The sequence below is a fragment of the Perna viridis genome, chromosome 7 (genome assembly GCF_037379345.1).
Source record: "Perna viridis isolate PV_CMFRI_1.1 ecotype Kerala chromosome 7, ASM3737934v1, whole genome shotgun sequence".
Taxonomy (NCBI): domain Eukaryota; kingdom Metazoa; phylum Mollusca; class Bivalvia; order Mytilida; family Mytilidae; genus Perna; species Perna viridis.
The window spans coordinates 11,819,660-11,845,677 of NC_142451.1; the positions used below are offsets into that span (position 1 = coordinate 11,819,660).

General features: G+C 31.1%; 2 long non-coding RNA genes across 2 annotated transcripts in view; both read right to left on the reverse strand.

Moving 5' to 3' along the window:
• Positions 1–2,752: 2,752 nt before the first annotated feature.
• Positions 2,753–26,018, reverse strand: part of LOC148611344 (uncharacterized) — a 28,163-nt gene continuing 4,897 nt past the window's right edge. Inside the window, exon 2 of the long non-coding RNA XR_015924111.1 lies at positions 2,753–3,295. This is a non-coding gene — a long non-coding RNA (uncharacterized LOC148611344). The remainder of the gene's footprint in view (positions 3,296–26,018) is intronic.
• On the reverse strand, positions 23,668–24,267 carry LOC148611345 (uncharacterized). Its single transcript, XR_015924488.1, has 2 exons — positions 24,051–24,267; positions 23,668–23,743 (listed from the first exon to the last, which is right to left on the reverse strand). It is a non-coding gene; the product is annotated as an uncharacterized LOC148611345 (long non-coding RNA).

Below are 26,018 nucleotides of genomic sequence, written 5' to 3' on the forward strand. Positions count from 1 at the left end.
ATTACAGATAGTTGTCTTCGTCTTATTTGTGGATACAGTATGAGGTAACACGATAAAGAAACCAGTATCATCAATGCATTCCTTAAGGCTTCACTAAATCGTTTGTTATTCATTCTTACAGATATATGACTAATTAAGTGTAATTTAAAGGGCACTTGATATTTTATATTGCATGACGCATAATACATTGTTTTGTAGAACTTCAACACATAACACTTATTTACATTGTTTTGGTGCCAGTCGAAACATGGCATTTTTCTAGAGTCGACATTTTATTTTCAAAGAACGTGAAATGAATTAATCTAACTGATTCTAGACGATTTAAAGTATTCAAGAAATCGAGTTTTGATGATTGTAAAAATATTTTTGTATTATTGGGAATTCAAGGCAATGCACTGAATTGTTTGATTGTTCAAAGAAACAGATCGTTCTTTGATTTGCAAGAGATTTAACAATGTTTTCTTCGCTCACAATATAGTGGTAATGAACCTGCTTTGAAAATGCGAGAGATTGCCATCTTCCTTACATAATCTTAAGCTAATTTCCATCCCCATGCAAGAAGATTTCTAACAAATAAAGAAAATATTTTCTTGTGTAGGATTGAATTCGGGAAAGACATAGATATTCCTAAAAGGAATCTAAAATCCGTGACATTAATTTTAATGTAATTGCATACATTCAAACGGTGCCAGACATTATAGATAATAACAAATTTAACAGTAAGCTGAGAAGATCAATTAAATGGTTAGATGTTTATAGAAGTTAATATAACAACTGCAAATATATAATTTGGTAGAAATATAGAAAAAAAACTACGGAAGGCCGTATTTATAGCGAATTTTAAATTTGAACGTATAAAGGGGGCTATTAAAATAAGACGATGCGAATATTGGCGATAGAAACAATTAATGACAAAACTAACCCATCTGATATAATACAGCAACAATCTTAACGACTTTAGTCCCAAACAAGGTGCAATGGAATGATTAGTGTCAATAGTATGATGCTTTTGAGATTTTACACCAAATGTGTCGATATTTCATATGTGAAATCAACTTTCATCTTGTTTTTTACTCTCAGACAGTTACAACAAAATGTCATAATTGGACAACATTGTTTTCAAACTTCATAACTTTTGGTCGAGCTCATTCATCCTATGAGGAATCGAAGATCTGATGTTCTTATTAAATATAAAATATATATATACAAACGTCTCAGAATGTGACGACTCTATTCGCTACACTGCTCCATCGGATCAAATTGATACAGGGAAGATATGTAAACGTATAGAAAGGTCTGAAAAATTCCCAACGATGTTAGAACTGTCAAATTTGCGATGCAAATTTTTGGTCGTTCCCTCTGCGGGACTCGAACTCGTACTGCTGTGACTTCTATGGCAACACCGCCTGCACAAAGTCCAGCGCCCTAGACCACCCAGCCAGCTAAGCTATATATAAATATAGCTTATATATATATGCCCAATAGTACAAAGATGTTTTTAATCGACATAGAATGGCTCAGAAAAATGATTTTACAGTTCCCTAAGAAAGCAACCAAAATTCGCAAAAAAATGAATGAGTTATCTCCCTTTTTCAATAACTTTCAATGCTTTGTATGTAATTTATTTCTCTATAACTATTTAATAAAAAATCAACATTCAACTTTTTATGAGCAACACGGCGGGTGTTTCTAGATATGCAGAGGACGCTTACCCTACCGGTGCACCTGGTCCATGCTTCCAGTTTTTAGTGTAGCCCGAGTTTCTCATTTACTTTTATTACTTTGTATGTGTTATTTTGTCTATTAAATGTTCTGTGTTTGGTGTGTCTGTTTCCATGTCTGATCTTTGTCCCTGGATTACATTCTTTTGATTTCCGCTGGAATCTTGCTTTCCTTGATTACTTTTTTGTGAAAGGATGTATTTGCGAAATGAAAAAGAACTTTTTCAAAACAAAACTTGTCATGTACCTCCCCCTGCCTGGTTTTTACGTGTGCGCCCTCGTAATTGATATTGTTTTGTTTCTGTGTTTGTTTGATTTTTGTTTGTTTCCTTTTTCTTTTTCCCTTGATCAATTGGTTTTTATTTAACTTAATTTGTCTAATCATATACTCATTTTCGTATGTTATTTAAAAGCTTACAAAAATTTAGATCAACCTAAATTTGTTATCAGATTTTCTTGCCATTGTCAATAAACATTTCGTGACATACAATTTTTTTTAAAAAATAAGCCTAATGCATGCAATTTATCTGAGAAAGACAATGAATTCGTTGATTTTAATACCAAATTTTCATTGTTGTCTGTAATCACGATATACTGATAACTGAGGATAGGGAAGTTCAGCATAGCTTATATTCATTTCCCATGCAACGGTTTGGCTTGTCAAGAACAATCAAATGTCATGTAAAATATGGTCAAAAGTAACCGAGGAAAAGAAATTCCGTGAAGGTATTGAAGAACTGTATTTTTTAAACATGTTATTCGATACTCCACGTAAGGTAGATAATTAAAATTCGAAATTCAATTACATTAATGATACAATTTAAGATATTTAAGGTAAAGATAGTAACAGTGGAACTATTTTGTCAAAACATTATAATTTGAAACCACCTAAGATCTGAAAGGTTCCGAATGTATCATACAATTACCACTTGATTACTTGTAAGATCAATTCGTAATTGGAATGCAACAGATCTACCTTGTGTTTTTATAAAGGTTTTACATTGACATAAAAGAGAAATGCTAAATAAAAATAAGTGCTTATATCACAATTCTATTTTCCATTCACATGTGAATATTTCGAACAAACATACTACAGAGATTGAAATTTTAGATATGCTTAATGCTCTTACAAAGAGTCTTCAAACCCCGTGAAGGCTGACATTTTATTTGATTATTTAACCATATCTGAACAGCTGTCCACCGTTGTTGTCTGATGACTGTGACTTTGCGCTTCCGGTGCCACGTACTGAGGCGGGAATGTAACCTAATGGCTGCCAAAATACTTTCCTTTTATTGACGACTGGAAATTGTGGATTTTGATCCAAGTAATTACCATATAGCTTTTGTGAAAAGCCATTTGATTCTACGCTGTGTCCATTTTTAATATCAATATATTTCAGAATTTTAGTTAAAAGATTATCGTCTTTTGAGTCTTCTAAAAGATCATCAATGGCCGGGTAGATTTCATTGTCTGAAAGAACGGAATCATCTATGTCGAAGGCGACTGTTAATGATATTGATAAAGCACATAAAATCCAACATATATACAGCAATGATGTAGATGATGATGACATCTGAAAACAAAAAATAAGGATTTGAGCATGAAAGGACAAAACACTTTTTAACTATATTTATTGTAATTTTCAACCAGTTAAAATCAAGCTTCATTACAAAATTTCTTTTTCTTTTACGGGCATTGGTTGATCCCAAAACCAAATGAAACGTTCGAGTCCAAAATGGCTTAACTTAATCAAAATGAATGATTTGAGCATAAGGTATAAATGAATTATTGGAAAATGATTGATTTCTTTGTGTCTGTTAAGAAGCAGTCTTATAAATAGCAGACATTCTTTAGAATTGTTCAAAAACTTATTCAAAAACATTTACAGACACCATACCCAATCTCCGTTTTTTTATTCCGTCCATTGAGATAAAATTGGAAATTAGTAAGTATTCCGTTGATTTTAGTAGGATATCGGTACAAGTTTTCTCCGAGGTACAGAATGCAAAAAGGCTATCGCTAAATAAGAAAGCATATGTAGATCGAAAAAGCATCGTTTGTTCGATGGTTTTTTTTCTGCACCAAGAATCACATCTTCCATTGATGGGGTTTAAAATTTATATTTATTAGTACTTAAAATTTCTTTAAAGAAGCAGAATTTGTCTATTTTGACATTTGAAAATAAAGTTTCAACAGTCTTAAATTTTAATCAAGTTTACCACAATTATGGCAATATCTACTATAAAAATAGGAGAATCAATTTCTACAGGATATGGTTTTCCTTATTATTAATATCATTCTTTAACATATATATTTATGAGAAACCAAAATGGTATTGTTTGAAGGCGAATCTTTCCTATAGTTGCGCAAATCGTCTCCAGCCTTCCCTTTTACATATTTTGCCACTAAACTTTTTATATTGAGACATGTAGTAAGGTGAAAAATTCTATTCCTTGTATACCGAATTCTCGGAATCAATTCGTTTATTTTATTACTTGTAAAATGATTATTTTTTTCTCTCGATTTTAAATCAAAATGAAATGGAAATTTGATAAGATGATATCGTTTTCACAAATAAGCATGACATTTATTTAGGCTTATTTCTATCCATAAACTCAAACTTAATCTTATCGTATTATGTATTATATATCCTTGAGTTTTTATGCCATTGGTAAGCATCAATATTCACATATTCATCTATGAATAATTCCAAAAATAACAGTGCTAATGATAAATGTCATATATTGACCATGGAACTATGTCCGGAACATTTTGGAAACACTCCGAAAGTATTTTATTCTAATAATCTAAAATAGTAATGGAAAATTAAATTCCGGTTCGGGACTAACACCATCAATTCAATACATGTATGAGGGCTGTAAATTAGCACTAATGTGTCAACGGTTTTTATAATTGCAGCACTAAACCGAAAACAAAGACGAACAAGTTTTAAACCGGATATAGATCTGAAACTTAAGCACGTATATCAATTTGAATGGTGGAATTTTACTTCCGGTAAAATGTGTCTACATGCATTCATTTGGAACAACACCTCCGTTATATCGCGTGAAGATTTTAAATGCCGGATACTTGAAACATAAAAAAACAGTTGTTTGTAACATTTCTGTCAGTTATGAAGTTGTTTCCAGATATCGGTTGATGTTTGCTATCGTTCAACTTCCTTCACTGGCATGCTGTATCATTCTAAAGTTTGGTTTACATGCTTTACTATTTTACAACTTGTAGTCGATCATTTTTACAATAAGTATTTATCTCCGTCTTGTCGGAAGAAGACTAAGTGTTTTGTCTTTCTATTCTTGCATCATTCCTATTTATAAAATTCAAACATACTATCTCTAATACATTATAGGACAGTCTATCAAATACTCACTTTGCTACTTGAATAGAACGATGGCAGTAGATGAAAAATGTTCAAAGATTTCCTTACTTTATATTCCGATTGCAAACGTGGGTGAAAATTTGTCCTTTGATATTCAAATATGGTAATGTAGCTTATCAGGTCACTTTACAATAACCAGTCAAGTAAACATTAACACTTAATGTATTTATTGCACATTTGTAACCATTTACGAACGAGAACAGTTACCATGATTTCCATGTGTTGGTATTAAGGTCAGATTAATATCCAATAACAAAATCATGGAAAGACTTAAAGAAGATCTGTACTTGCTTTTAACTAGGATTTACGGGTATTTGTAAGTATTCAGTTTTTTATTAGATATCCAGATCTGGGTAAAATTTTGTGATACTTTTACATAAAAAAAATTATTTTAAGTCAATTGTAACGTTACTTTATTTCAGTGTTAGTGTTCATGCTAAACATGTGTATACCGAATATTATGTCAATACCCATATTAAAAGGTATCTATATTACAGTTTTATAATTTTGAAGTTTGAAATTTTGAATATGATGATATTTGATAGACCAAAAATTGCGATGTTTGTGGTGGTTAAGCATTTTTAGTGGGTTAACAAAATAACCATATAATTGAAGGTAAATTAAATTGCAAGTTATATGCAAATTAAACATGAAATGACATGTTCCGCTAGGTATACCCCTACACAATCGATTGTTACATTTACAACTTACTTCTTGTTTTATTATATAATTAGAACAGGTACTTTCCACGTGGTTTTTTTGTATCCTAAGTTGATAGACATGTGTATGCTGTTCTTTTTACAAAATAGCTTGATACAATGTATGTGCTATTTTATTAACAACATAACCTCATACACATGTGTGTGCTATTCCTTTTCTATTGGAACTCAACAGATCTTTTGTATTTTAATGTTTTTTCTTTTCTTTTTTGTGTCCTTTTTGGTGTTTTCGTTGTGTTGTCCTTTTATTGTTAATGGATTGCCCTTGTTGTAACCATTCTTGTTCCCGAGGAATTTATTTTAAATATAGATTATGTAATGAAAGACATGGCAAAAGTTAAAACCCAACATGTTTCTTACAATATCACTTAATGATCTACAAAACAACAGGGCATTCTGGGCAATATCCGTTATAAAATTCGACTAATGATGCAAATAAGGGGTTCTGATAGTTCAGAAAATAATTATTGAAATTATATAACTATTTTTGTATGGAGAATTTTTTTTCAATAATCTGTAAGTTGCTGAGAACTAAAAGACAATTTTAGAAGTTCTCAGCTTTATCTTGAAATTAAATTAAGATGGTAAATGACATAAAAATGAACACAACCATTCAATATGTTTCATTTTATACAATTGTTTGAATATACAAAAGCTTTTTTGTATGATAAATACCCTGCAATTATTGTGTTCTGATATCCTGAATCTTTAGTTTAATGCTTGACATCGAGTGATTGTTATGTTTTAATGGAGACCATGTATACACACTTGAATGAAATATTGTCCAATCAGCTGCTTAATAAGACATATAAACTCCGCTAACGAAGAGGCATCTGCATTTATATTACGCTTTTATGGCCTGTAATTACTCCAGCGTGTAGGGTTGTACCAAATTAAATTCGTCTAAATGTATTACTAGAAAACAATAACATTACAAAACAAATATTTAGACAGTGTTTTCGCAATCTGTTATTTCATCTGGATTATTTGACTTAAATGTTTTCTAAATTTCCTAATTCAAAATAAATATCTAATCAATATTGAAATTTATTCATACAAGCGATTTCGCCTTTCAAAAAATCACTGTTTTGTTCAATGACTCATTGCCATTTCTGTTTCAAGTTTTTTTTTCCGCCGCCTATTTGATAATGCACATTAAATTTTGACAAACAAGCTCTAGATCATTTCGAAAGCATCATATATTTTTTTTTAAACTTTTAGACATGGTATGAAGCTTTTTATCTTTGATATTAATTTGGTCATTTCAATATAAAGAAGCAGTTTACAATACAATGATATAATTTTTTTTTGCGTTTGTTTTCAATAAATCACCTTTACGAAACACTACATACCCACTACAAACATTCACCTCCATTCCTATGATTTTTCAAAAGATATGAACTTCTAGGGTAGGCTACATTAAATAGCTAACCTTTAATTCAAATTTTATTCAAAATCATACGTCTTGTTTTATGTTTGTTTATTGGTCTTTTTATGACAGTGGTAACACAACATGGTAACATAAAATTGATATCTTAATTATTCATCTCTCAGAAAAGGAGGAATAAGTCTTTCTCGGTGAATAAAATACAGTGAATCTTTATATCTAAATACACATTTTACTTAGAGCAAATCACAGCAGAAGTTGCGATTATGTAACCAATTTCTTTTTTATCTTCTTAAAGAAAAAAGAAAAAAGATTTTACTGATAACCAAAAGAAGACGTTGAATTATGCAAGGTTGTTTTACTTAAAGGTTTATCACTTCAACATGGTAATATAAGAATACATAAGCTATCAAAGATTCAACCAAAAAAAATTGTTAAATAAAGCAAGGCTTTATAGTTTGGTCACGTATTGTAAAGCACTGCTTTATTTCTGTTTATTTAATCTTTGATCAATTGTGTATTTACAGTGTATCGACATGACTTCCGGAAGATTTATTGTATATTCAATTTTACCCGACTGGAAATGTATCTAAAGACCACAAAGACATAACAGAAATACAAAACTTAGACTATTTGTGACCATAAAACACATTCTTAGACGCATTAAATGAGAATTTTTTCTGGAAATACCTCATTTAGATATAGATATATATATGAATGCGAAATTAAGTTGAAATGAAGTTATCCAAATGTCATCAAATAAAAACAATTCCTTTAACAACCAACGAGTTGAAAGACAGTGTTAATTGATTAATATTTCTCGTAGTAAGACACTCAGACAACCTAACACATTATGATGGTATCTCTCGTATTCACTAGTACTCAATCTCTCTATTTTTTTCTTTTTAAAGATAAAACTGCCGACACAAACGAGAAGATATTGTCACATTCCATACGTCTGTCAATTACACTTACAACGTGTTGTCACATCTACTCTTAATTGGTGAGTTATAGTCTGGTAACAAAATGATCTAAACCAGAAAATTAATAGATTTAGATAAGCTCAATAGTGAAGGTACTTAATCTAAATTAAGGTATAAATGGTACTTGTGGAACATAGTCTATTGAAACAATAATTCGGCTTAAATCGCGGAAAATATTAGTAGTCTTCGTTAATATGAGTTAGATAAAGTGATAATATAATACAAGTTTTAGTTGCAAAACAGTTATTTATCGAGCTCAATGTATCCTAAAATTATCTTAATTGGAATGGCCGTGTACTATATATTCTTTTTGGTAGCAAATAAAGGGTTTTTAAATACGAATTTTCCATATGTAAAGGGGATTCGCAAGATCTTTCTTTTCTTTTCTTTTATTCTCTGAACTTGAAATTCGTAAGTGATGTTTAATTTTATAACCAATAATTATGATCGTCAAGTTTGCACTTTATAATTTATTTTGAATACATTGTCCCTTTCACATAGATAGAGGACGAACCCCATATTTTGGAGAGAGAAAATAAAAAACAAAAACATCACACATATTCCCAATTCCGGCATGTTGTACTCGTGTTTCAAAGAGTAACTTCTCATTTGTGGAAGAAGAACTAAACAAATAGAAAGATGTAAATCCAAATATGAGTTATTTACAAGACATAACTTTCAAATACATCGAAATAGGAAGCCAAATCCAGCACCAAAACTTTCTACCAAGTGCAATACAGCGCAAATAGCCTCAGTGTAGGTTACAATACTGCAGAGTGGAATGATTTGACAAGATTATACCATGTAACAAATAAGACGAAATATTTTAATTTTCCTTTTTTTAAATTAATTCGTTATTAATCATAGAAGTCCATTGTAAGGGCCACTGGATATTCCCTTTTAAAATATGAACTTTGATAAGGAAAGGAAACAACGTGAGCGTTCGCTTATCATATTTAGCTTTTTGTAGTAATTTGTTTGATATAAAATGCCCTGCAAAACTTAATAAACAAACAAAAAACAGTTTTGACATAAATAGGACATTCCTGATGAACCACTGTAGTTCTAAAAGAATGTTTTTGATCCTTCCATACGAAGGAATTCTATTAGCTTTAAAACATTGTGTTTTCGATCAAATTTATGAATAAACAAATGATATATTTTAACAAAGACAATACGTAAACGATTTACGTATTTAATATTATACATAAATGTATAATGTTCTCTTTATATCAGTAAAAAAACTGAAATTTAAGTATTTTAGGAATTGATCGTAGAGTCTGAGTTCATGTCTTAGGTAGAATGCCCTTAGGATTACAAAGCATGAACCTCGGACTTAATGTTTTTCCTGTCCTTGATTATGGTAAACAAAGATGGAATTATCTATTTTTAACTTTTCTGTAAACTTTATCGGCATAGCTGGGTTAATCATCCCAATATCGCAATAAATTTAGCCAGAAAAGATTTTAAAAAAGTTAAAATATATCGTGCCCGGTGAGTGAACTTTTCACCAGATTGTTCAGAGATAACATTGAACGATTTTTGTCCAAGTGAAGATGAGAAAAAAAAATTATTATAATGCTTGCTGATGATCACCAAGATAAGGACCTCGTTATCACCGTAATCGCCGATATTCGTAGGCTTTAATTCTACATGTTTAACTGTTAAGGTAACTGTTAAGCTAATTACAAATCATCAAGCCACCTTCATTTTAAATTAACAATATCATGAATGTAAATATATTCTGTCTTTGGTATAATTACATATATGTGAAAAAGCATTATTGTTCAATTATTTGTGCTTTCTAATTGGATGTTGTAAATACGAATTACAGTTCTTAATGCGTTCAAGATATACATGAATTCCAAAACCATCTACGAATATTAATTGACGATCGAAGAATTATAAACTCTATTATATAACCTAAAATTTTGTGATGGTATCTTATTGGTTATAAAATTTCCGGGTTTTCAAGGATTGTGTACACACAGAAGCCAAATATGTAAACAAACAAAAAAGTACATGAATACCGCGGACATCAGCCTGGGTATGAAACAGGTCCTTCAGAATGGCTAGAGTTATCGACAAATATCGATCGACACTGGGCAGCTTGAATATTTAAGTGATGCCATTATTTTTTAAGTAAGTAATTATTTCTGAGTTTATTGTTATGTACTAACAATACGAACAATATTCCGTGAGAAAAATACATGTACATGTATATTAACACTAATTTTTAATGTTTATGGGATATGTCTATAGGTTTACAGATTTACACCAGTTTACAGTGACATTTCTGTAACTACTCAGATTTATACCTTATTTACACTTAAATCATCGAATAGCATTTCCTAATGAATACTGGTCTATACAAATAACGGATCACAAACATTGAAAAGTAACTTTAATACTTTCAAGAATATTTTTATCGAGTGCTCATTTCAAAAATCTAATTAGTTTTATTTCAGAAAATAAATGACATCAGATGTTACTTTAAGATATAAACACAAATCAAATTAAATTAGAAAGCATTATCGTGTCATCCTTTAAACAATAATGAAAGACAAGAAATATATCATGATACATCTCAAAGGGAACCCGGATGTAAAGTAGTAACCGATATATCTTTGTCGCATGTTATATCTTAAGTTGGTACTATTGTTAGAGGAAGGTAAATTCTGGAATCCTGCTTTAAACATCACGAAATATATCGTTTCTATCTGCAGGAAAACGTCAGGTCTACTATTGATATTTAGATTTGATTTATACAGATGCATGGGTGTAACTTGACGTCAATCTGAATTTCAACCAGTGAACAGAACAATTGATGAACTTTTGAAGAAACAATTTCACCTGTTGTACTTTAAGATAAACGCAACTGTTTTTCTTTAAGAGTATTTGGTTTAAAATGTAACTTCCATGAAATTTTCTATTTATTCGTCCTTAAATTTGCGTGATTTTATTCCATGAAAACTTCTATATCGTTCTTTAAGTTTTTCAATATAAAGTTTTTATTTTTTTATCATTCTAAACATATATCTGATTTTTCTCATTTTATTTATTTTTTTTAAGATGCGAATCTTTATTGAATTCAAGTCGTTCTTTTCCAACATACACAGAAGGATCTTTATTTTATAAACAATGTATAACAGAATTGTTTTGATTAGATTTTCAGTAACACACATTTCACGCACCGAATTTCTAGAAATCAGAGGACGCTTACCCTACCGTTGCACCTAATCCATACACCCAGTTTTAAGTGGAGTTGCTCATTCACTTATACTTATTATTTTGGTTATTTTATGTACTTTGTTGTGTGTGTCTGTTATCCCTGTCTGATCTTTGTGTCTGGATTCAATTCTTTTGATTTCCACAAGAAAGTATGAAAAGGTGACATGTAAAGATCTTGTCTTTGTTGATCATAAATGAATGTGTTACATCTTTTGTAAATGGATGACGTTAGACTTTAGACATGGCCGTCAACAGTCAGCATAGCGGTCGCCTTACAGGAAGCAGTAACTACCGTACTTCACACACAACTTAATGTGTTCTCTCTGCTCATTTCTACATTAATTCAAGTTCTATGCGTAATTTTCAAATAAATGAAACTGATATGATTCTTTTATTAATTTTTTATTATTTTTTTTTTTCACGTCAGATACATTCGCAGATAAATAGGACGGCTATGATGAATCACATAGTAAAACACTAATATGGTATTATCAGATATCTTCATACTCAAAATAAACAATTCAAAAAATGTATTCATTTGACATGATTGAATAATTAAGAACAATAATTTTGATTCCTTTACGTTTAATTTCATTGCAATGGGTAAAATTTCCTTTGTCTTTTTATGGTTACATAATAGTTTTTTTTTTTTTAATTTGATTTAAGAAGTACGTTTTTTTTTCTGTTTCAAGTTAAATTCAGTTGATTATTTACTGGTGAGCTTTGAAATATAATATCACTGTAATTCTGTACCATCCTGATTGGGACAAAACTATGACGAGATTTATATTGCAATTTGTAAATATCTTCTTTCGAAAATTAGATAGATTCATTCGAAAATAGTTTATTTCCCATCCATTAAAAAGAACCACGCAGCCAATTGTCATAACTAGTAATAAACATGATATCCTGCATAAACCAACGGTCTTTACAGAATAACTAAAAAACAGCAAAGGTTGGATTACTTCTTTTCGTTAAATTATATACAGAATGATTATAATCCTTATATTCTCTACTCTAAATTGCTCTGTATATAGTTGTATAAAAGTATACATTTTGATAAACTTTTTTTCATCTTCAGTTGAATATTTAGATCCATCAGATTATGCGCCATTTGAAGAAGCGTTTACCAAAATCTTATTTTGGAAGAAGTTTAAGAGTTAAACCGTTTTTAAACCAAAAATAAGACTTCGGTAAAACACAGTTTTAAAGAAATATAAAACGTATCCGATTTTCTTCATATGTTGTTAGTAATATCGAAAAAAAAACAAATAGTCAAGTTTTAAACTCTCTGGGAAAAGATTATTATCTTTCTCTTAAAAATTCTATATACACGTACAATTCCTCACAATATCAATTAAAGTTAAACAACAAAGTTAAATGCAGTCAGATTGACAAAGGCGTAACCACATCAAACTAATAAAAGAGTAATCAAGTGAAACAAGATTCTAGCGGAAATCAAAAGAATGTTATCCAGGAACAAAGACCGGACATGGAAAACAGAAACAAACACAACAAAGAACATAAAGCATTTAAAATAATACATTGTATATACAATGTAATAAAAGTAATTAAACAACCCGGACTCCCCTAAAAACTGGGAGCATGGACCAGGTGCAAGGGTAGGGTAAGCGTTCTCTGCTCTTCTAGAAACACAACCGAGTTGCTCATAAAAAGCCAAGTCAGGGGTAGACGAAAAAGGAAAGGAAAACTATGACACTTTGAACAAGTCAGTTTTCATGGTGCATATGGATACCACGATCCACGAGTTCATGATGACGACAATAAAATTTCTGTGGTAATGACTTTAATCTTGTAGCAACATAATCTTGTCCCAGAAGCCTAATTTTAAGTCTAGCGCGATACAAAAAGTGTGCGTAGTTACGGAAAGCTCTGGCATAACGTATGAGTTGTGACATGAAAACTCCATATGCATGTTCTGAAGGGATGTTGCAATAGATGAAAGGAAAGTTGACAATTATGAATTAAATATTGTCACGTCTGTCGTAAAGTTTGGTCAATAGTTTTCCTTAACTATCGATCTCTCATTGTAGGTCAAGGAATGAGACTGACTTTAGTATCCTTTATCTCAAGTTCTTTTGGGTAGATGCGATGTATCAAATCCCCGAAACTAGGATTGTTTAAAGATAATACGTCATCTTTATAACGGACACTGAGATTAAAGGATCTAGCCAAACGATATTCTGTCTTTAGGATCAGATCAGCTATAAAGTCAGCCTCAAAAGAGTGAAGGAATAGGTTAGCAAGTAAAGGAGCACAATTAGTTCCCATCGGAATGCCGACCGTTTATTGAAAAACGCTGCCATTACGCTGGACAAATATGTTGTCGATCGAAAATTCCAGCATTTTGAAAAAATCTTCTTCTGTGTATTTGGAAGATGATGAGGAATTACTTTTTTGCAAAGTATGATGATTAGAATAACAGAAATTTGAAAACATGTTTAATATACACTAAGACGACATGTTGTAACCTTAAGTGAAATTGGGTTCTTAAGCTTTTATAAAAAAAAAAAGGTAAACACGCATGTTTTTAGTCCCGATCAATTTAGAATACAACAGTGCACAGAGTATAGTTGAAAAATGTTGTAAAAAACAAACACCGAAACAAATTATGCCCTTTAAGTATATATGCCCCCTATATTTGAATAATTATAACTTAATGGAGAAAACCATCTATTCTTCCTATTTATAACTCAAGCAAAAACGATTTCTCTTGCAAAGGTAAAAAAACATATAAGTGCAACAAACGAATAATAGATTTAGTCTAGTCCCGTGGTCTGTAACTATTTTTGAATTGATAATACCAGTTGATTTTGTGGGTTTGCGACATGCATGTATAACCTTCTGTCGATAAATAAAGAGAGCTACTCGTAAAGCTGACAAAGAACATTAACAAAATGATCCATTTCAGTTATTGTGTGTTTGATTTTGTAAGCATCTCTGTTTTATTTGCTGTTAGAGTTTATTTTATCCAGCCTATAACTATAGCTATGTTAGTTAAACGTGTTTGCAAAACGAAAACTCTGTTCATAGAGATGACGATGATATTAATTATAAAAAGTTGATATAATAGTGAAATAACTCATTATGTGACCACTTCGACTTATCACAATAATTCTTATTTGTATTCCATTGGCAACATCCTACTATGGCGAAATGCATTATGATGCTTGTTAGTATCCTTTTAAGACGGGAAAAAGAAATTACGTATGTAAATATGAAATTATGATGAACCTAATTGGTGCTATGGACAGAGTGAAAAGCGGAAAGTTTTTATTTTCATTAGCTTTGTTATCAATTTTGTGACCGGAAATTCAAATCATGTGAGAATACAGACGTTTCCTCATAAAATATTTCATTCTTATGTTTGTTTGGTGTCGCTGTCATACTGAATTGACTTTGACATACTAATAAGTTTCGGTGTTCTATAATGTCCCGATGACCATCTTTAATACGTTTGATGTATTTATAACTCATTTCACTAGATATTATTATACATCGAATAAAATATAGAAAACGGTAATCCATGTATCATTTAGTGTAATGTTTGCAGTCATGTTTCTTAATCTTGCTTCGATATTCAGACTGACTTGTCATTTTGATTTTTATTCTATGTGTTTGTCCTTTACTTTGAATGAAATACATGTTCAATCATTTTAAATACCTGTTTGCTTTTGGTTCTACGATATTTAAATCGTTCGAACTTACATATCTTCAATTTACTAGACGTCGGTTTCTAAGGTTACCGCTTCATATATTTTACTATAATTGTTTAAAATTTCAGTGCAACTCAAACTCTGGCATGAAAAAAGACATTATGATATTAATAATGTGTGACAGCATTTAAAAGCCTGTTAAACCAGTCATTTTAATATGTATATATAGCCCATATCGTAAGTTTAGTCATTAAAAAGACTGAATATTTCACGTTTTATGATGGTTGTTTTAAATACAAACTAACAATCATCTTTTTTTTACATTTCATCCGTACATAAATGTAGAAGATTAGTAATAGTAAAACAATACTTTTAATCTTATATGTTGTTAGTATGTTTTTCGTATGTTCTTTGTGTGTTGTTGTGTGTTGTTGTGTGTTGTTGTATGTTGTTGGTGTGTTGTTCGTATGTAGTTTGTGTGTTGTGTGTTGTTCGTGTTGTTTGTGTGTTCTTATGTTGTTTGTGTGTTATTCGCATGTTCTTTGTGTGTTGTTCGTGTGTTGTTTATGTGTTGTTCGTATGTTCTTTGTGTGTTGTTCGTGTGTTGTTCGTATGTTGTTCATGTGTTGTTTGTGTGTTTTTTGTGTTGTTGGCATGTTGTTTGCGTGTTGTTCGTGTGTTGTTTGTGTGTTGTTTGTATGTTCTTTGTGTGTTGTTCGTGTGTTGTTCGTATGTTGTTCGTGTCTTGTTTGTGTGTTTTTTATGTGTTGTTAATATGTTGTTCGTATATTGTTCGGAAAAACCAATACAAAACAGATATTAAAATCAAAGGAGAAAAAGGACTGCTCTGCAAAACTACAATGGTTGTTCATCTTGTTATGAAAGAATATACACATTATGCTGTGGGCTCTTCTCTAATTTCGGGAGTTGCAATATGAACTCCAATAAGAGCCTGGTCAAAAAATCGTTCATTTTGTTAATCAAGTTCGAAGATAGGAATTGACAAAGCAGACACCGGAGCCGAGAAATTTGTTAAACTTGTCCCTGGATTACATTCTTTTTATTTTCACTAGGATCCTGTTCCTTTGGATACTTCTTCATAGAAAATTTTTTTTTAACAATCACAAATTTGAGTTATTGACGTCAACGCATTGATATAGATTTTTTTCTTTCAAACAGGAAATATGCATAGATAAGTCATTTTGAGTTTAATTACTAACAAACAAATGTATGGGTATATATTAATTTGCTATTTGAACTAATCGGAGACTCTGTTTTCTTTATATATGGTGACAGTCATCTGAAAATTGCAAATTTCGGTATGGTGTTTAGGTCTTTCAATGAGTAACCTCTGATCAGCAAAATATGTAGTAAGTTCAAGATTAAAAGGTTTGTTTGTTGGTTTGTTGGGGTTTAACGTCCGAGCAGCAATATTTCAGCTATATTCAGACAATGAACATGAAATGGATGATAAAATGAACATGAAATGAAAAAAAAGGATGGGTCACAAGGATAATAGGGTCGACAAATTTTGATTGCCACTGGAAAAAGGGGGGTGGGTAAGGTCGGGCAATTTAGCCTCCTGTGGCGGAGCGCAAAGGTTCCTACTCCTATCGAATACCCCAGCAGGAGGTTTTCTGTATTATAGCCTGACAACCCTAGCATGTAACACGCCAGGGGTACCCCATTCCACCACCTGGGGCAAACATCCCAGTTGTTCTGTGGGCAGAGCGCCTAGCCCCCGGCTAGGTTTCTGAGCACTATTTAGTCGCCTTTTACGACAAGCTTAGCGCTGCTGCAGGCCTATTCTTTTAACACCCGGACCTGCACGGAGCTAAGATTAAAAGGTAGATTGTACACAAGAAGTACTCAAAATCAAAACTATCGAAATAGGAAGTAAAATCCAGCGCCGAAAAAGTCTACCAAATAAATATAATTTATTCATTCATTAATTTCAATTGATATTTTAATTAAAGGCCATCATAACTCGGATGTAAAGAAATGAATTCTTGGGGCAATTGACGACAAATAGGCAAACTGTCCCATATCTTTCTGGAACTTTGCAGTAAGCATTTAGCATTTGGTTTTTCATTATTCCAATGTTGTTGAGGCACCTAAGTATGTTTCTCATTCGGTCTTAGTTGACACAGTACACGAGTACCTTGATTCTTAAGACATGTTTGCATTTCAGCTCCACTTAAGTAATTCCATCTGTGTGATAACACCCAAAATAACCTTATATAATAACATAATTTAAGACACTTTTATAACGCATGTGTTTCTTCTATACTCCCACTGTTCAATTGAACTATTTTTGATATCTTCCAATACTTCATAAATCAGGTTGCTCTATCAAGGTAGCTCTTAAAAATCTAATTTGATCAAAAGAAGTCTTTCAATTCATGGAAAACAAGAAATTGCACTTACAGAAAATGGAAACGAGTGGCGTGTTAATACCAAGTTTGATTTTAAATCTAGGACATAAATTGTTCAGAAATGCTTCTGCATGGTCAACGATAAAATTTTGCTTATTTGTATTCATTTTAAGAAAAAGTCAAAGGTGAAATAACAAATGAGAAAATTAAAACTAAGTGAACAATAGCCACATTTAAAAGGGGGCTAACTACAGAATACAAATAAAATACAAATAAAACGCATAAAAATAAAAAGAGTGACGCGCAAATTTTCGGCTTTACGGCCTTCGTCAGGGACAAAAAGTCATGATTTGGGCCCCACTATATTTTTGTGATGCATTTTATTTGAATTAAGTTCCCTTTTATCTTTTAAATAAGGCTATTGTTCACTTATTTATTGTTCTTATCATTCGGTAAATGAGCCACTTCACAACATATATTATAATTAAAAATAAAAAATGACAAAGTTTATGATATAATGTATGAAAGTATCCTAGGTTAGCACAGTTATTCTGTAAATGTTAAAAACGCATTTATGTTTACGAGAATCCAGTTTAGAACAAGTACTATCAATTACTAAACCAAAGACTGAAGTCTCTTCAAAGTCGCTAATCGTCAAGTATTCTATGCCATGATTTTGGCTTGCTTTCAAAATCCGAAATGGCACGAATGCGATATTCTTTAAAATCTGGTGACTTCCTTCTAGAATATTGGTTCCCTTGATAGGATTAATCTTTTGTAACCGTATAATTCTCAATCAAAAACCTGGGTACCATAAAGTGTGGGTAAAGTTATCGATCCACACGTTTCCCTCGAATTTTCAGCAATCTTCTGGTTGCTTATGATATTGATCAGGGAAAAGATTATAAACCAGATTAAGCAACTGGTATAAAAATTATTCCGGACACCAATACCCTTAATGGAGCCTTTTATTTCACGGTTCCTTTCTCTTTAGTCAGTGAAATATGAGTTTGTCAAGCATCATGGTGTCACGTGATGCAAAAGCAAGAACTCAATACCGACTGCGTCGGAAACAAATAACTAAGTTTAAGAGCGAAACCGGTGGGTAGGACAAATTCAGTGCTTACAGAACAAAGTAGGAATCTTTCAAGGGAAAAAGAGTATTTATAAATCTGGTAGCTAAATACTAATTTCTGAGACGATCATTTTTCATCTGCATTATAAGAAGTGTGTGAGAAAACGGCATATTTTGTATTTTTATGGATGCCAATATAATGTTTTCTGTCTTTTTGTTTTTACTTATTTTAAAAGTATCGAAAAAATCGTGATTACCCCCATAACAGCACGCTTACGTTGGTTAATTTTTATAATAATAGCAGAACGTTATTCAGCAGCATAAAAACCAGCCTCTGCACTTTCTTTTTGCATTATTTGATAGTTTAAAATGATGAAGCATGTTTTCAACGTGTTGTGCTGGTAAAGATATTCCAATCACAAGTAATTTAATCAATCGAGCTAAAACTCTATTTTCGACGTTTTTGGTCCCCTTTTTTTGGTCTCTGACCAAGGGGAGGGTAAGTAACGCTCTATTTAATTCGTATACTATAGCTCGGGTGATTTGCATTGGGTAGTGAAAAATCAATTTTTGAAGTCTGTTGGAAATCTTTCTAAAATTAACAGCAACATTAGTTTCTGAGTAGAACCTTTTTGTTTTCCGTAGCGTTTTTGAATGAAATAAATATTGATACTTCTTGCAAACAGTAAATTAGAGCATCTCGTATATACAAGAAAGACTGCTGTATAAAAATACGTTTATCAAAAGCATGAAACATGATACAGTCCTAATATTGTACTTAATTATGGTATTAAAATGTATGATAAGCATCTATTTTATGCTCAGGTTTATCAACTCTTATTTCTATACTACTAACCTGAATATTAAAAACAAAAACCCGAAACCGCACCCATAATTACTCGTTTCCATTTTCCTAGAAAATGACTCCTAACGGCATTCCTTGATATGGTTTTATCGATGGTTAAAGCTAACTATCATTGCAACAAATTGAATCTTATTAAATGACAGAATTAACAAAAAGTCCTTCCTGGTTCGAGACCCTATGCTACTATGCTACGTTTAATCCAGTTTAAAAATTTAGTTAATGACTATTCACTTTTTTGGTTCACGAACATTAAAAAAACTCATTTGGCTTAAAGCATTCAGGAAGAATTTTGATAGAGAAGATTGAAATTTACTAAATTGTTGTTAAAAAGAATTTAACCACAGTGTCATAATACCAGCCAATAATTACGAAATAAACAATTCAAATCCACCTGTATCGATAAACTAATACATGTCAGAGCAAAAAACAAATGCGTCGAAACAAAAGTTAGTAAATTTCAAATAAAAATATAACTGTAGTAAAAAAAAGCTCTGGGTATTTTCTGTTCTGTAAATGCAAAATTATCCTAATCCAAGATTCTATAAGAGATTCAAAGTAACAGGGAAGTTTTTTCTATGTCTTACAGAACGCAAATCTTTGATGTTTTATGAAAATGACAGGTTGTGCCACGCAATGTGTGTAATAGAAAAATCATTCTTTAGGTCACATTGCATTAACTTAACCTACAGATAGTTACAAACTTCTGATGACTTCAAGGAACTAACATGCAATTCGATTCCGATCCAGTCTTCTAAATGATTTAAATGGATTTCTCAATTAAATGGACCCTTCAATTTCGGCAGAAATACCGAAACGTCAGCAATGATGTTTAAACACGTCGAAATCCCAAAACATGGCCTAAACGTGAACACATGAAACACAGACGATCAACATACACAACGGAGCGAACCGAATGAAATAGATTACACATATACTGTGAAGGGAAACAAGGCGTTACACACAAAAAATAATAGACTTGCAATATAAACTCGTACAAAAACCGGGAGTGATATCAGATGTTCCAGAAGGGTAAGCATGTCCTCCTCACCAGATGCATAAAACCTAAATATATAAGAGTAAGCCTAACTTAAGTAAGAACGAAAATAATTACAATGGCCCTATCATTAGGTGGGTTTATGTAATCATTCTAGCTTTTCCTGAAATATCCCTTTGTTGGTAGTGATTTGGTGAAGTAAACATCTTATATCAAGCTTCCGACCAAATTTGATGCATAAAGCAAAATTAGGAAGAATATTGTTTAAAATATCTTTATATTCAAAATTCGTAGGTTAGCATGATTTCTCATGTTATGTGCAAGCAATACTTTTGCTTCATCAGTATAAGTCAGTAGTACTTTTGACAAAAGCGTTGTGTAATCGTTTAAACGTAAGATGTAATTAGCCTAAAAATACATAAAAGCTAACGGTGATGGTACAAATCAAGACGACGCATTACATAGTTATAGTATTTAAAATAAAAAAATATCGTCATTATAGAATTATTGGTGTTATTAATCATATGACATCGCAAAAGGTGCATTGATTTCTGTACATCAATAACTTTCTAAGCATTTGATTTTGATGCGCTTGATTAAAGGTTACTCCTTGAAGCACGTGTACAGCATATTGAAATATACAATATCTCTATGATTGGTTTGTTTGTATTTTTCCACATATAAGCTGCAGAATAGATATCTTCTTTGCAGAATGATTTTACATTCTTTCATTTTTGTCGGATTTAACTCTACAGAAGTCAGCATTATCCAAATATAGCAAATATTGATTGACACATTTAATCTTACGCTTGCATATTTCAACTGTAAAACTTGAGTCGTTGCTTCAATGTAGCAAGTTTGAACGAGTACATATTTTTGGTTTTATTTTTGATGTTTTTGTGTAGTTTCAAGAATCACGGTAAATTAAGACCATATCGTGTGCGTTGTTTAAACTGACGTATATGTAACCTCTTCTGAAGCAATCTATTGTGTAATTCAGAAGTTCTTCGCTATCCAAACATTCCATCATAAATGATATTTCATTTCTTGCATATATTTTTTTTTATTTCAAATTATAACAAGTCGATTTTAAAATAAGTTTCAGTCTGTATAGATTTATACGGAAAACGTATGGACACGTGTTGCCCAATTCGTTTTGTCTGGAACACTTACTTTTATATTCTAATACATGAGTTTACAAGAGCTACATCATCGACACTCGAATGAATAGAAAATGCATAGAAATAGAAAATGCATATAAAAAAACACGCACTCGGATACTTTTGTATCATCATTATCGCAAAATATATATGGTTGTAGTTTTTATACAATTTTGCTCTCACTTAGCCTCATTTGCCTTTTTAAATTTAGAACAAATCAAACTATGCCAGGATGTGTAAGCTTGCAATCTCACACAACCTGAGGCTATTCAGAATCACTTTTGTTTTTTCACTTCCTTTTGTTTCATTTAATGCCTTTATTAATAATGTGGCTTGTTTTGTAAAAGGCTCATCATCATTTTATCTGTACTGGCGTAACACATATGAATGAAAGTAAAGTGTACCAAAACAATATGAGTAATGATTTGAATGAATTGTGTTTTCTTAGAGAAATAAATGTTGCAGACATTTATATAAGGAAATCATCATAAAACTTCCTCTTTGGAATAATCTCCTTGAGCTGTTACGGGGTAAGATGAATCTGAAGGAGTGATAGGATACTGTTTTCAGTATTTAATTTTGTTCTTCAGAAGATACGAAAATAGTTAAGATCTTTCCTCGGTATAACTTGCTTCCAGGATTTTAACATGAATTCTTAATTCTATAACGTATTCTGAATTACTTGGCCATTTCTGCTACACTTTAACCTGAAAGCCAAAATAGTTTTCGTAGGCTTTCAGTGATTTAAATATCATTGGTCAAATTCGTATTGATTGCCATCCTCTATAAATCATTCCTAACCAACCTAGCCTTACAATAACATTTTTCATTAAGCATTGAACAAATAAAAATGATATGAACTACAAATAGAAAGGACATCGCACTTTCAAAAAAATTTAATTTTCATAAGTGCACCTCTTGTTTAATTATACTGCTAATTGACAGGTCCTCGGAAATATATATTGCTAATGTAATATCACAATATGCCATATAACGTTATTGTTCACGCGAGAACCATGTTTTGTTGACTTTCATTTTCTTATGCAAACAAACAGATTTCAAATAAATGACAATTTTTTTTATAGAAATGAAATATCAATCGACTTGACGATGATATAGGCCAAAAGTGTAAAATTATAGAATGATGAAATAAAAATTGATACACTTTGTTATATTTTAGTATCTAGATAACACATGGTTAAACGTGATCATATAAGTCGATACTTAAATCGAAATAATAATTGCTTAAAAAAAAGACATTTTGGAAAAAATCCAAACCAAGGGACACAGAATCATATAAAATACTTACTTTAAACAACAGTGATAGGCAAAGTAAGATGGGTTTAGTTTTGATGGTAAGTTCCTGAAGAACTTTTAATACACACTGATCTTATGGAACTAACATAATTGTCTTAAGTTCGCAAGGCTTCACTCTTCAAGGCTCATACAATACTACGGGACTGTGTAATTCGAAAATGTTTAAACCATGTATTTGGAATAAAATATTATACTTTAAAGTAAAACAGCACACCATGATAATGTTTCAGAAATACAGTACTTTGTTAAGGACTATTTTAATTATTTGTATATAGTTTATTTACTTTATATTGTATTTGATTCTGTTTCTGTTTATTTTCTTTTTTTACTTTTTATTGTAGGGTTTTTGTCTTCATTTTTATCCCATCGCACATTTAATTCACGCGTCTGTCCACGTTGAGGAGATATTGATATTAATTTGTCTTTGTGTAGTTAAATTAATTTTTAGTTTAATTTTGAAGAATTGTCACCGTGCAACTTACCGTGAATATTACTACTTTGTTGCCAAGGCCTTCAAGAGCTTACCAAAAGGTGTGATTACACTTACTGAGGATCTTTTGGCGATCCCTGAAATTATTTACTATTTTGTAGTAATTAGGCTATTCGATGGTGAATTTGTTACGTTTCACCATGTTCGTTCTTTTTCTGTTGTATTTTTGTAAGCTTTTTTTTCTTCCTATTCTAGCAATAATTATCAATTATCAATTACATTTTCAGAATCCGAGACTTTCTATGACAAATAAATAATCCAATAACAGAAAATGAATTGATTAATAGTTTATTCATATGGATGAAATATCAGCGACACACAGTCGTAAAATTGGTCGGGAAAAAGGTCCTATAAATTATAAAATAAATACAGTTTATATCGTTATGACAAATGCAGTTCATGATTTCAAATGCTTAAAACTCCTTCCTATATGTTTGTTCTCCAAAAAGAAATGATTCTTAGGAAACTGTTAAATACAAATGCACTGAAATAAAGTTTAGATAAAAGTGTAAATTAAATTCTCGTTTTTTTTTAATATAAATTTGCAAAAAGATATGCCACTGAATACAACAGAGATTGAAATAATAGCTTGCAGGAAGTCGTTAAATATGTTAGTTAAACATTCCTATATCGTATAATAACAAGGTTTTCTTACATAAAGTAATTTGTGGTTGCCAATCCCTTCACATGTAGGGAATTCAGGAAATGTCTCAAGGGTTTAGACAGTGCGGTGGCCTACTGAACCATGTGACAAATTCTAAACAAGAAATATACACCCTTTCAAAACATTGTAATCATTAGTCATCTAGTCTTGAAAATTACCATTATCAGCCTAAACTTGAAAATTACCATTATCAGCCTAAACTTAAAATCAAATGTAATCATTTATAACTTAATGCTACTATTAAAATATTTTCAATCAAAGAGAACAGTTACAGTTAGTAACATAGTTAACTTCATGAAATAAATTTGGTAATACATGTATAAAGTCTACAACGATAACAAGTCGGTTATGATTTCACGAGATGTGAGAATTTCGTAATCAATGACTTGAAGATTCAGTTTCTCTTCATTTTTCAAAATGAAAACAATCTAATTGACCTTATGACCTTAATGAGTGTTAGCCCGGCATAGCTTTTATGTCATTAAGACCTTAATGATAATTAGCCCGGCATAGCTTTTATGTCATATCGTAAAAACTCATGACCTACATTTGCAACATCAATCAATAAATGATCTAGATTATGATATATCCAAACTAGCTAAGCTTGTAATATTGTTATAATATCTAGCTTATTGTCCTGCAAAATAAAAGTTCTCTTCAAAATTGAACACTTGTATATGTTCATACTGATTTGCTCATTCGTAATAATTTAATTTTAAGAACACATTTATAGGCGTTTAAGGATTTTTAATTTTTAAAGTTACCATGGTTAGTACAAGATACAAAATACCCATAATCCTAGTCAAAAACTTGACAAAAAATACAATACACCGTAAATGTCATTAATCAAAAGGGACTATAGTAAAAAAAAACAACCCGGACGCCTTTAATTTCTATTAAACATGTATTAAGATTCTCATGATTTAGTGATGTGGTGTAATAATACGAAATGTAACGAAGTATACAACGACACAAAGTTTATGAAGCCTACGACTCCTAATTTTGATTGAATAATCCTTTATCATATGATTTAACCATGTGCCATTTGCTTTGTTTAACTTTAAAAACAGTATTTGAACAAAACTCGCTATTTTCTAAAGAAAATAACGTATTTCTTAGATTTGTTTGAGTTTTTTTGGTTATCAAATTTTCTATTCAAATTACCAAAAAAAAACCTTTAACACAATCGTCGAAAACAAAAGTCCATGCAACCTTAGTACCATTAATTGATAAGACTGTTATTACGTTAGGAACGATGACATTGGATCTTTTAAACCCATTTAAACCAACACCCCCACTTCTGATATGTACAGTGTCTGGCCATTATCTGATATTTTGATTTAAAGAATAAGATGTATTCATATTCTATAAAAATGTCTTAATAACAGCAATTATAAATACTGACAAACAAAACACTCTTTGTTCCTTGATTACATTACACTTCCTGATACAGCCGGCGTATGATACGGTTTTATGCTTCTCTCAAATAATCATTTCCTGAAAATTTTTACAATTCAGTGTTCTAAACATTCAAGGGTTGCTTTGTGACGCCATTAATAAAGGCTAATAGGTGCTTTTTTTTCTATGATATGAAACTGAACTTTCATATTATATTATATCGACCATTAGTTTTTGTGTACTATCTTGTTTGTATTATCTTTAGATTTTTACCGAAGATGTATACATTGTGTATGTGGATCGTCTCTTTATCAAGTCTTCATGTTTGGTCATGTTTTGTGATTCTGATGTCTCTGAATATTTGTTGATGTTAAAGGTACTTATATTTATTTTGTATAATACTACACTTATTCACATTGTTTACTGAGAGATAAATAACGACAAATATTTTAGAACAAAATTAAGAAAACATTTGCTATTCATTATGTTACTGAGAATCGGAAGTTGCATTCCTCAGGCGTATAATGGATAAAAGTGCTTCCATGTTTCTCCAAATACATA